Below are 12376 nucleotides of genomic sequence, written 5' to 3' on the forward strand. Positions count from 1 at the left end.
AAAAGTAAAAACTGGAGGGGAAGATTTCCAGCCCCCCGCTCCCTCCCCTTTTAGTCACTTTTTTCGACATGCAGGGAATACGTGGGAAGTATTCTTTCTCCCCTATCCCCAGGGATAATAATACAAGGATATAGCCCAATATTTCTCCTGTTGTTTCAAATACCAAATGCTGTCATCTAACACTTCAACCACTTTTGCTAATACGATACATTTCTATCTAAGAGGAAGAAGTTGATTTGAAAGGAAAAAATCAGCCCTAAATCTCCCCAAGATGGTACAGAAAAAATCAATAAACCCTCGAACAACTGATTAGTCTGGAGAGAGCACATAATAGGGTTGACAGAAATGCTTTATGAAAAGTGTTTTGAGTATATGGTGTGGAAGGAAAGCAATTAAAACAGGCTGTAGTCTACTAGTTATGCCAAGGGTTGAAAGAAATGAGTGATTAAGGGTGATGGCACTGAAAGTGACTAGAATGACAAGGAAAATAAAAGGAGGGAGACTGTGGAAAGGTGTAAAAGTTGTAGTGTGGATGTGCTAGGGATTGGGGAAACCTATATCCTTGGGCAGGGTGTGTGGAGTGCAAATGGAAATGAATGCAAGTTATGGGAATGCATGGAAGAAGGTGTAGTATGGATGGGAATGAGTAAAAATTATCAGAGAAGAGGAAAAAAAAGAATGAGCAATTCTGCTATCACCAAGAGTATGGGAGGGTGGTACACAGCATGGATGGAACGGACTAAGGATAGTGTAGGTGAAAGGAAAGATGGGGATTGTGAAAAATGCATGGGTGTGTGTATCCGTCTGTGAATATGAAGACTGTATGAGGTAAGGATCAAATGAAGCATTTCTGCAGGAATTTCAATGACAGTATAAATGGTTTTAAAAATGAGAGAAACGTGATCATATTGAGTGGTATGAATGCAAAAGTGGGATGTGATGGAATCTGTTGAGATAGCTGGTAAATGGGGAGTCCCTGGAGTAAACGAGAATAGGAGTTATCTTATGGATATATGTGCTGAGAGGGGTTTAATCCTTGCAAACACCTTCCTTCAACACAAGATGATCAACAAATATACATAGGTGAGGAATGATGGAAGAGAAGAACAAAAGGCTTCGATTGACAATAAGGCAGTGGATGAAAGATTGAGACTGACCATTTTGCAGTTCTTGTGGGGATGAGGGCCAGGGATAAGTGGAGGTATGGTTTGAGGAAGAATGGAGAGGTAAAAGTGTTGGCATGCGAGATGAACCAGGAAAAATAGAGGGAGGAGTATGAAAGGAAAGTAACTGAAAGCCTAGAAGAAAGTAAAATGAATGTAGGAATGCAGTCATGTGTAAAGGAGGTGTTTAAAATGTTTAGAGACATACCAGTAAAGTGTAAAATCATTTGGTGGATACAAGGTAGAGATACAGAAATAAAAAGGGAAATTCATAGTGGACAAGAGATTAGAAATGCTGTGGAGGAGAAGAAAAAGCCACACGGTAGATTGCTCAATAGGAATGTACCAGTGGAAGCTCAACAAAGGAGGAGGGAAGAATTTAAGATATGTATGCAGAATGTCATGAAGCTGATAGGGGAAAGCAAAGAAAGAGTAGATAATGATTTTGGAAGAAAGTTAAGTGAAAAGTTTTGGGATAATAAGAAACTACACTAGAAATAAGTGAAAAACGGTAAAGGTGGATGTAACAGTGGAAAAGATGATGTGAGAAGTAAGGAGGGGGAATTGCTAAATCAAAAGAAGGAAGTGGGAGGAAGATGGAAAGAGTATTTTGAAGAAATGATGAATGCAGAAGGGGAGGCAGCAGACGTTACAAGCACGGGTATGGAGGAGGAAAGGAAGAGAATTAAAGTACAGAGGACTATAGCAAAGAGGGGGTAAGATGGGCAATAATGAGGCTGAAGGTAGGAAAGGCACCTGGAGTGGATGGGATTATTGCTGAAATGCTGAAGTATAGAGGAGAAAGTGTGATGAGAGCAGATACATCTTATAGGTAATTAAGTATGGAAACAGAAGGCTGTGCCCGAGGATTGGGTGAAAGCTATTACTGTTCCCATATTCACAAGATAAGGTGCAAAGGACTTATATAGCAATTATAGGAGAATAAATCTGTTAGGTATACCAGGAAGTGTAAGCAAGAATATCAATTGACAATAACGGAATGTGGAATAAAAGAGCAAGGGGGTTTTAGGAAAGGTAGGGAATGTGTGGATCAGATTTTTGTAATAAAGATGATTGTGGAAAAGTATTTAGCTAAAGGGAATAAGGTGTATGCAGTTTTTATAAATCTGGAGGAAATGTATGACTGAGTCAAGTGGAAAGCTTTGTGGAATGTGTTAAGGCTATATGGTTCTGGGGAAACTGATGGATGGTGTAAAAGCCTTCTATAAAGGAGCATATGCATGTGTAAGAGTAGATGGAGAGCTGAGCAGAAGTTTGGAGATACATGCAGGTGTGAAGAAGGGCTCTGTGATGTCACTGTGGCTTTTTAATATATATAAGGATGAGGTGATAAGGGAGACGAGAGCAAAACTAGAGAAAAGGGGTGCAGAGATGGAGTGTGGTGGTAAGATATGTTGGCTAGTGGCAAGCCTGTTTGCAGATGATACGGTGTTGTTTGCAGAGAGTGAGGAAGAGTTGCAAAGGATTGTATGTGTGTTTTATGACGTGTGTAAGGAGAAGATATTGAAAGTAAATGAAAGTAAAATTATAGTAATGGTGTCTGAAAGGAAACAGAGTGAAAATAAAGATTTTGTAAAACCATATAGATTGAAAGAAGAAAGGGTACTAAATTGTGCTGTGGATATGGGGGGAAGAGGGGGGAAAGACTGGAAGACATAAGGGAATTTAAGTATCTGTGAGCTGTCTTGGCTAAGGGTGGTGATATGGAAGAACAGATAAGATAGAGAGAAGTACAGGGTAAAAGAGTCATTGGATCCCTTAACAGAATAATGAATGGCAGAGGTGTAAGTATGGAAGTGAAGAGAGGATTAAGGAATGAGGCACAGAGGTAAAGACTCCAGGCTGTGGAAATGGGTTATTTGAGAAGAGCATGTGGTGTAACTAGATGGAATGACAAAAGTGATGAAAGGATGTATGAGTGATGTGGTATGGCAAGGAATACAAAGGGAATAAATTGTGGAGTGGTAAAATGGGTGAAACAATACTTAGAGGTGGTCTGGGCATGTGGAAAGAATGCAAGACTGGTAGTTTACAATAAGAGTGTATGATAGCACAGTTAAGGGGTTGCTGTGAGTGGAAGACTACCCGTGATATGGGAAAATAGGGTGGATGAATACTGGAGGGAGAGAAACAGAAGAATGCATGGAATGGTTTATGAGAGGGAGGCATGTGAGGACAGGGATAAGTGGAGACTCCTTTGCCAAAGCCAGCCCTTGATGGGAGTTCTTGGAGGGAATGAGTATCAGAGATATAGATTTTTTTTTTTTTTTTTTTTTTTGTCGCTGTCTCCCGCGTTTGCGAGGTAGTGCAAGGAAACAGGCAAAAGAAATGGCCCAACCCACCCCCATACACATGTATATACATACGTCCACACACGCAAATATACATACCTACACAGCTTTCCATGGTTTACCCCAGACGCTTCACATGCCTTGATTCAATCCACTGACAGCACGTCAACCCCGGTATACCACATCGCTCCAATTCACTCTATTCCTTGCCCTCCTTTCACCCTCCTGCATGTTCAGGCCCCGATCACACAAAATCTTTTTCACTCCATCTTTCCACCTCCAAGTTGGTCTCCCTCTTCTCCTCGTTCCCTCCACCTCCGACACATATATCCTCTTGGTCAATCTTTCCTCACTCATTCTCTCCATGTGCCCAAACCATTTCAAAACATCCTCTTCTGCTCTCTCAACCACGCTCTTTTTATTTCCACACATCTCTCTTACCCTAACCACCTCACACCACACATTGTCCTCAAACATCTGAAGTCTGTTGGGGATGAAAGAGCTTGGGAAGTGAGTCAGTTGTTGTTCGCTGATGATACAGCGCTGGTGGCTGATTCATGTGAGAAACTGCAGAAGCTGGTGACTGAGTTTGGTAAAGTGTGTGAAAGAAGAAAGTTAAGAGTAAATGTGAATAAGAGCAAGGTTATTAGGTACAGTAGGGTTGAGGGTTAAGTCAATTGGGAGGTGAGTTTGAATGGAGAAAAACTGGAGGAAGTGAAGTGTTTTAGATATCTGGGAGTGGATCTGGCAGTGGATGGAACCATGGAAGCGGAAGTGGATCATAGGGTGGGGGAGGGGGCGAAAATTCTGGGAGCCTTGAAGAATGTGTGGAAGTCGAGAACATTATCTCGGAAAGCAAAAATGGGTATGTTTGAAGGAATAGTGGTTCCAACAATGTTGTATGGTTGCGAGGCGTGGGCTATGGATAGAGTTGTGCGCAGGAGGATGGATGTGCTGGAAATGAGAGATATAGATAGAGATATTTTCATCAAGACAATAGGGGGTGTGAGCAAAGTGTTTGACAGGAGGGTGAGGAGTTTAAGGTGAAGGTGGGTCTGTGGCAGGGGTATGTGATATCACCATGGCTGTTTAATCTGTTTATGGATTGAGTGGTGATTGAAGTAAATGCAAGGGTTTTGGGGAGAGGGGCAGAACTGCGGTCTGACAGGGGTGGGGGTGCTTAGGTGCTGAGTAAGTTATTGTTTGCTGATGACATGGCACTGGTAGCAGACTAAAGTGAAAAACTACTGAAAATGGTTTCTGAGTTTGGGAGTTTGTGAAAGAAGACTGAGAGTGAATGTGAATAAAAGCACAGTTATTAGGTTCAGCACTGGAGAGAGACAGGTTTGTTGAGGTGCAAGACTAAATAGAGAATACTTGGAGGTACTTAAGTATTTCATATACCTGGGAGTGGACATGGCAGAAAATGGAACCATGGGAACTGATGTGAATAATATGATGGGTGAGAAAGAAAATGGCTTAGAAGCATTGAGTAATGTGTGGGAGGACAAATATGCACATGTTTGAGGGGTGTCCTGATGGTATTGTATGGATGTGAGGCATGGACTGCACATCAGATTGTATGGACGTGAGGCATGGACTGTAGATCAGAATGTATATCTGAGGGTGAATATGTTGAAAATGAAATGTTAAAGGACAATATATATGCAAGAGGAGTGATTAAGTGAAAAATTTTAGAGTAAGAGTGAAGTATAGTACTAAGAATAGAGTTGAAAAAGCTAAGGAGGATATGGTGAAATAATGTGAACATAAAGAGAAAATGAGAAAAGGGTGTGGTGAAATAATGTGAACATACAGAGAGAATGAGAAAAGAGAGGTTGACATGGAGGGGAAAAGTTGAAGAGGGAGACCAAATTGGTGATGGAAGGATGGAGTGAAAAAGGTTTTGGGTGCTCAAGGCCTGAACATGCATGGAAGTGTAAGCATGCACAAGATAGAGTGATGTGGAGCAATGTGGCATACAGAGGGCAATGTGCTGTCGACGGATTGAACCAGGAAATATGAAGCAACCAAGGGAAACCACAAAAAGGTCTGTGGTGTTTTGATGTGAATAAGGGGTTGGTTTTGGTGCATTACACAAGACAACCAAGGAAAACCACAAAAAGGTAGGTGGTGCTTTGATATGGATAAAAGGTTGGTTTTGGTGCATTATACATGACAGCTAGAGAATGAATGTGAGCACATGAGACCATTTTTTGTCTGTTCCTGGTGTTACTTTACTGATGTGGGAAATGGCAAGCAAGTATGAAAAAAAATCTTTCACTAAAAATAATCATTAGAAGATAATACAGATTCAGAATCTCAAAAATTTTAGCCAGAATCAATGGCCATGAAGTGCAATCATCATGAATTACTGAAACTTAGGTGCAAAAGGTGGCAATACCATACAGCAACAGTGTGTACAAATGATTGGTGACATCTGGTTCCTGGGAGTGGCAACTAGCAACTATCTGCCTATGATATCATGTGCCTATCTAGTTTGCTGTACGATTACTAGAACAATATGAATGAACATTAGCCAGCAGATATATCAAAACATCTGAAGTGGGTAAAAGCTAGTGGACACAACGTTCATACAAAAAACTGGTTTTAAACCCACTGTGATCAAACTGCTTATTCCAATTATGACAGTAGTTAGTCTGGCAGTGGGCAACATACTATCAAATACCGTTACAATATGGTGTCTTGGGGAAACTGTTTACATAGAGTGAACATGAAGGAAATATGAAAAATCTCACTAACAAGAAGGGTTAATAATATCTAATAGAAGTGGATTTTCAATACATAGCATAAAAAATATACAGCATTAAAAAATACCAATGACCGATACAGTTTATAACTACTGGAAACATAAAACAGTTTTTAACAGGCTTAAGTTCTAGTGCATGATATATAACTGAAATCATCAGACAAGAGTTTATTTGGCACAAAATGGTACAAATCCATCAGGAATGATAAAATATTTGCATTTACTGTAAATAAAAGAGGGTATTTATTCTATAAGATGTCTGTGGATGAGAAAGGTGGGAGGAGGACAAATTAGCAAGGGTAGTGAGTGGTGGGATAAATTGTAAGATTGTAAGTGAAAGAGAAGAGAGAGTCATTTGGACAAATTTTGCAGGAAAATAGTGCAAATGACTTGGAGATGTATAAAAGAAAGAGGCAAGAGGTCAAGAGAAAAGTGCAAGAGGTGAAAAAGAGGGCAAATGAGAATTAGTGTGAGAGAGTATCATTAAATCTTACGGAGAATAAAAAGATATTTTAGAAGGAATAAATAAAGTGCATAAGACAAGAAGTGAAGTGAGGACACGGAGTAAGTATTTTGAAGGTCTGTTGAATGTGTTTGATGATAGAGTGGCAAATATAGGGTGTTTTGGTCGAGGTGGTGAGCGAAGTGAGAGGGTCAGGGAGAATGGTTTGGTAAACAGAGAAGAGGTAATTAAAGCTTTGCAGAAGATGAAAGATTGCAAGGTGGCAGGTTTGGGGGTATTGCAGTGGAAGTTATTAAAAAAGGGGGTGACTGTGTTGTTGATTGGTTGGTGAGAATATTCAATGCATGTATAGTTCATGTTGAAGTGCCTGAGGATTGGCAGAATGCATGCATAGTGCCACTTTACAAAGGCAAAAGGGATAAAGGTGAGTGGTCAAATCACAGAGGTATATGTTTGCTGAGTATCTCAGGGAAAGTATATGAGAGGGTATTGATTGAGAGGGTCAAGGCATGTACAGAGCATCAGACTGAGGAAGAGCAGTGTGGTTTCAGAAGTGGTAGAGGATGTATGGATCAGGTGTTTGCTTTGAAGAATGTATGAGAAATACTTAGAAAAACCGAGGGATTTGTATGTAGCATTTATGGATTTGGAGAAGGCATATGATAGAGTTGATAGAGATGCTCTATAGAAGGTATTAAGAGAATACGGTGTGGGAGGCAAGTTGCTAGAAACAGTGAAAAGTTTGTATTGAGGATGTAAGGCATATGTGTTAGTAGGAAGAGATGAAAGTAGTTAGGGAGGTGAATGCAAGAGTTTTGGAGAGAGGGGCAAGTATGCAGTCTGTTCTGGATGAGAAGGCTTGGGAAGTGAGTCAGTTGTACCTGGCTGATGATACAGCGCTGATGGCTGATTCGAGTGAGAAACTGCAGAAGTTGGTGACTGAGTTTGGTAAAGTGTATGAAAGAAAAAGCTGAGAGTAAATGTGAATAAGAGCAAGGTTATTAGGTTCAGTAGGGTTGAGGGACAAGTTGATTGGGAGGTAAGTTTGAATGGAGGAAAACTAGGGGAAGTGAAGTGTTTTAGATATCTATGAGTGGATTTAGCAGCGGATGGAACCATGGAAACGGAAGTGAGTCACAGGGTGGGGGAGGGGGCAAAGGTTCTCAGAGCATTGAAGAATGTGTGGAAGGCGACAATGTTATTTCGAAGAGCAAAAATGGGTATGTTTGAAGGAATAGTGGTTCCAACAATGTTATACGGTTGTGAGGCATGGGTTATAGATAGGGTAGTGTGGAGAAGGGTGGACATGTTGGAAATGAGATATCTGAGGACAACATGTGGTGTGAGGTGGTTTGATCGAGTAAGTAATGAAAGGGTAAGAAAGATGTGTGGTAATAAAAAGTGTGGTGGAGAGAAAAGAGGGTGTATTGAAATGGTTTGGTTACATGGAGAGAATGAGTGAGGAAAGATTGACAAAGAGGATATATGTGTCAGAGGTGGAGGGAACGAGGAGAAATGGGAGACCAAATTAGAGGTGAAAGGGTGGAGTGAAATAGATTTTGAGCAACTGATGCCTAAACATACAGGAGGGTGAAAGGCATTCAAGAAATAGACTGAGTTGGAACATTGTGGTATACCGGGGTTGACGAGCTGTCAATAGATTGAACCAGGGCATGTGAAGCGTCTGGGGTAAACCATGGAAAGCTTTGTGAGGCCTGGATGTGGAGAGGGAGCTGTGGTTTTGGTGCATTGCACATGACAGCCAGAGACTGAGTGTGAACGAATGTGGCCTTTGTTGTCTTTTCCTAGCGCTACCTCGTGCGCATGCTGGGGGGGAGGGGGGTGCCATTTCTTGTGTGGTGGGGTGGCAATGGGAATGAATGAAGGCAGCAAATATGAATATGTACATGTGTATATATGTATATGTCTGGGTATGTATATGTTGAAATGTATAGGTATGTATATGAATGTATATGTTGAAATGTATAGGTATGTATATGTATGCATATGTTGAAATGTATAGGTATGTATATGTGCGTGTGTGGGCATTTATGTATATACATGTGTATTTGGGTGGGTTGGGCCATTCTTTCATCTGTTCCCTTGTGCTACCTTGCTAACGTGGGAGACAGCGACTTAGTATAATGAATGAAAATAAATGAATATATATATATTATCCCTGGGGATAGGAGAGAAAGTATACTTCCCATGTATTCCCTGCGTGTCATAGAAGGCAACTAAAGGGGGAAGGAACAGGGGGCTGGAAATCCTCCCCTCCCGTTTTTTACTTTTCCAAAAAAAGGAACCGAGAACAAGGCCAAGTGAGGACATTCCCTCTATGGCTCAGTCCTCTGTTCTCAATGCTACCTTGCAAATGCGGGAAATGGCAAACATGTATGAAAAATATATACCTTTTGTCTGTTTTGTCTTTACCTGGCACTTCCTCACTGAAGGGGGATGCTATATCATGCATGGTGGGATGGCAACAGGAATGGATGAAGGCAGCATGCATGAATATGTACATGTGTGTAAATATGTATATGTCTGAGTATGTATATGTACATATACAATGAAATGTGTATGTATGTGTATGTGCATGTATGGACACTTATGTATATACATGTGTATGTGGGAGGGTTGGGACATTCCTTGTCTGATTCCTTGCGCTATCTCACTGACATGGGAAACGGCAATTAAGTATAATAAAAAATAATATCATATATCTATCATACTTAATTGCTGTTTCCTGCATCAGCGAGGTAGTGCCAGGAAAAAGATGAAGAATGGCCTATCCACACCTTTCCACATATACATAGATAAATGCCCACACACACACACGTATACATACATATACATACACCTACAAAGACATATACATACATACACATGTACACACTCATACTTGCTTGCCTTCATCCATTCTTTTCGCTACCCTACCCCACAGGAAGCAGTAATATTACCCCCCACTTCAGCGAGGTAGCGCCAGGAAAAGAGAAAAAAGGCCACATTCCTTCACACTCAGTCTCTAGCTGTCATGTGTAATGCAACAAAACCACAGCACCCTATCCACATTCAGGACCCACAGGCCTTTCCATGGTTTACCCCAGACACTTCACATGCCCTGGTTCAGTCCATTGACAGCACGTCAAACCCAGTATACCATATATATTTATTCATTTATTCATTATATATAATCGGTTTCCCGCATCAATGAGGTAGTGCCAGAAAACAGATGAAGAAATGGCCCATCCACTCACATATATATATATATATATATATATATATATATATATATATATATATATATATATATATATATATATATATATATCTTTCTTTTCTTTTATACTATTCGCCATTTCCCGCATTAGCGAGGTAGCGTCAAGAACAGAGGACTGGGCCTTTGAGAGAATATCCTCACGTGGCCCCTTCTCTGTTCCTTCTTTTGGAAAATTAAAAAAAAAAAAAAATGAGAGGGGAGGATTTCCAGCCCCCCACTCCCTCCCCTTTTAGTCGCCTTCTACGACACGCAGGGAATACGTGGGAAGTATTCTTAATCCCCTATCCCCAGGGATATATATATATATATATATATCTTCTTTCATACTATTCGCCATTTCCCGCATTAGCGAGGTAGCGTTCAGAACAGAGGACTGGGCCCTTGAGGGAATATCCTCACCTGGGCCCCTTCTCTGTTCCCTCTTTTGGAAAATTGAAAAAAAAAAAAAGTGAGAGGGGAGGATTTCCAGCCCCCCGCTCCCTCCCCATTTAGTCGCCTTCTACGACACGCAGGGAATACGTGGAAAGTATTCTTTCTCCCCTATCCCCAGGGATAATATATATTTTTTTTTTTTTTTATACCTCGTCGCTGTCTCCCGCGTTTGCGAGGTAGCGCAGGGAAACAGACGAAAGAAATGGCCCAACCCCCTCCCCATACTCATGTACATACACACGTCCACACACGCAAATATACATACCTACACAGCTTTCCATGGTTTACCCCAGACGCTTCACATGCCCTGATTCAATCCACCGACAGCACGTCAACCCCTGTATACCACATCGCTCCAATTCACTCTATTCCTTGCCCTCCTTTCACCCTCCTGCATGTTCAGGCCCCGATCACACAAAATCTTTTTCACTCCATCTTTCCACCTCCAATTTGGTCTCCCCCTTCTCCTCGTTCCCTCCACCTCCGACACATATATCCTCTTGGTCAATCTTTCCTCACTCATTCTCTCCATGTGCCCAAACCACTTCAAAACACCCTCTTCTGCTCTCCCAACCACGCTCTTTTTATTTCCACACATCTCTCTTACCCTTACGTTACTTACTCGATCAAACCACCTCACACCACACATTGTCCTCAAACATCTCATTTCCAGCACATCCATCCTCCTGCGCACATCTCTATCCATAGCCCACGCCTCGCAACCATACAACATTGTTGGAACCACTATTCCTTCAAACATACCCATTTTTGCTTTCCGAGATAATGTTCTCGACTTAAAAAAAAAAAAAAAAAAAAAAACGAGAGGGGAGGATTTCCAGCCCCCCACTCCCTTCCCTTTTAGTCGCCTTCTACGACACGCAGGGAATACGTGGGAAGTATTTTTTTTTTTAATTTTCCAAAAGAAGGAACAGAGAAGAGGGCCAAGTGAGGATATTCCCTCAAAGGCCCAGTCCTCTGTTCTTAACGCTACCTCGCTATCGCGGGAAATGGCGAATAGTATGAAAAAAAAAAAAAAAAAATATATATTATATATATATATATTAATATATATATATATATATATATATATATATATATATATATATATATATATATATATATATATATATATATATATATATGTCGTAGAAAGCGACTAGAGGGGACGGGAGCGGGGGGCCAGAAATCCTCCCCTCCTTGTATTAACTTTCTAAAATGGGAAACAGAAGAAGGAGTCACGTGGGGAGGGCTCATCCTCCTCGAAGGCTCAGAGTGGGGTGCCTAAATGTGTGTGGATGTAACCAAGATGTGAAAAAAGGAGAGATAGGTAGTATGTTTGAGGAAAGGAACCTGGATGTTTTGGCTCTGAGTGAAACAAAGCTCAAGGGTAAAGGGGAAGAGTGGTTTGGGAATGTCTGGGGAGTAAAGTCAGGGGTTAGTGAGAGGACAAGAGCAAGGGAAGGAGTAGCAATACTCCTGAAACAGGAGTTGTGGGAGTATGTGATAGAGTGTAAGAAAGTAAACTCTCAATTAATATGGGTAAAACTGAAAGTTGATGGAGAGAGGTGGGTGATTATTGGTGCATATGCACCTGGGCATGAGAAGAAAGATCAAGAGAGGCAAGTGTTTTGGGAGCAGCTGAATGAGTGTGTTAGTGGTTTTGATGCACAAGACTGGGTTATAGTGATGGGTGATTTGAATGCAAAGGTGAGTAATGTGGCAGTTGAGGGAATAATTGGTATACATGGGGTGTTCAGTGTTGTAAATGGAAATGGTGAAGAGCTTGTAGATTTATGTGCTGAAAAAGGACTGATGATTGGGAATACTTGGTTTAAAAAGCGAGATATACATAAGTATACTTATGTAAGTTGGAGAGATGGCCAGAGAGCGTTATTGGATTACGTGTTAATTGACAGGCGTGCGAAAGAGAGACTTTTGGATGTTAATGTGCTGAGA

General features: G+C 41.1%; 1 protein-coding gene across 5 annotated transcripts in view; it reads right to left on the reverse strand.

The window, feature by feature from the left end:
* Positions 1–12376, reverse strand: part of LOC139767130 (uncharacterized) — a 273906-nt gene that overhangs the window by 189742 nt on the left and 71788 nt on the right. The gene's annotated exons all lie outside the window — the stretch shown is intronic.

Source organism: Panulirus ornatus, chromosome 59 (assembly GCF_036320965.1).
Source record: "Panulirus ornatus isolate Po-2019 chromosome 59, ASM3632096v1, whole genome shotgun sequence".
Lineage (NCBI taxonomy): Eukaryota > Metazoa > Arthropoda > Malacostraca > Decapoda > Palinuridae > Panulirus > Panulirus ornatus.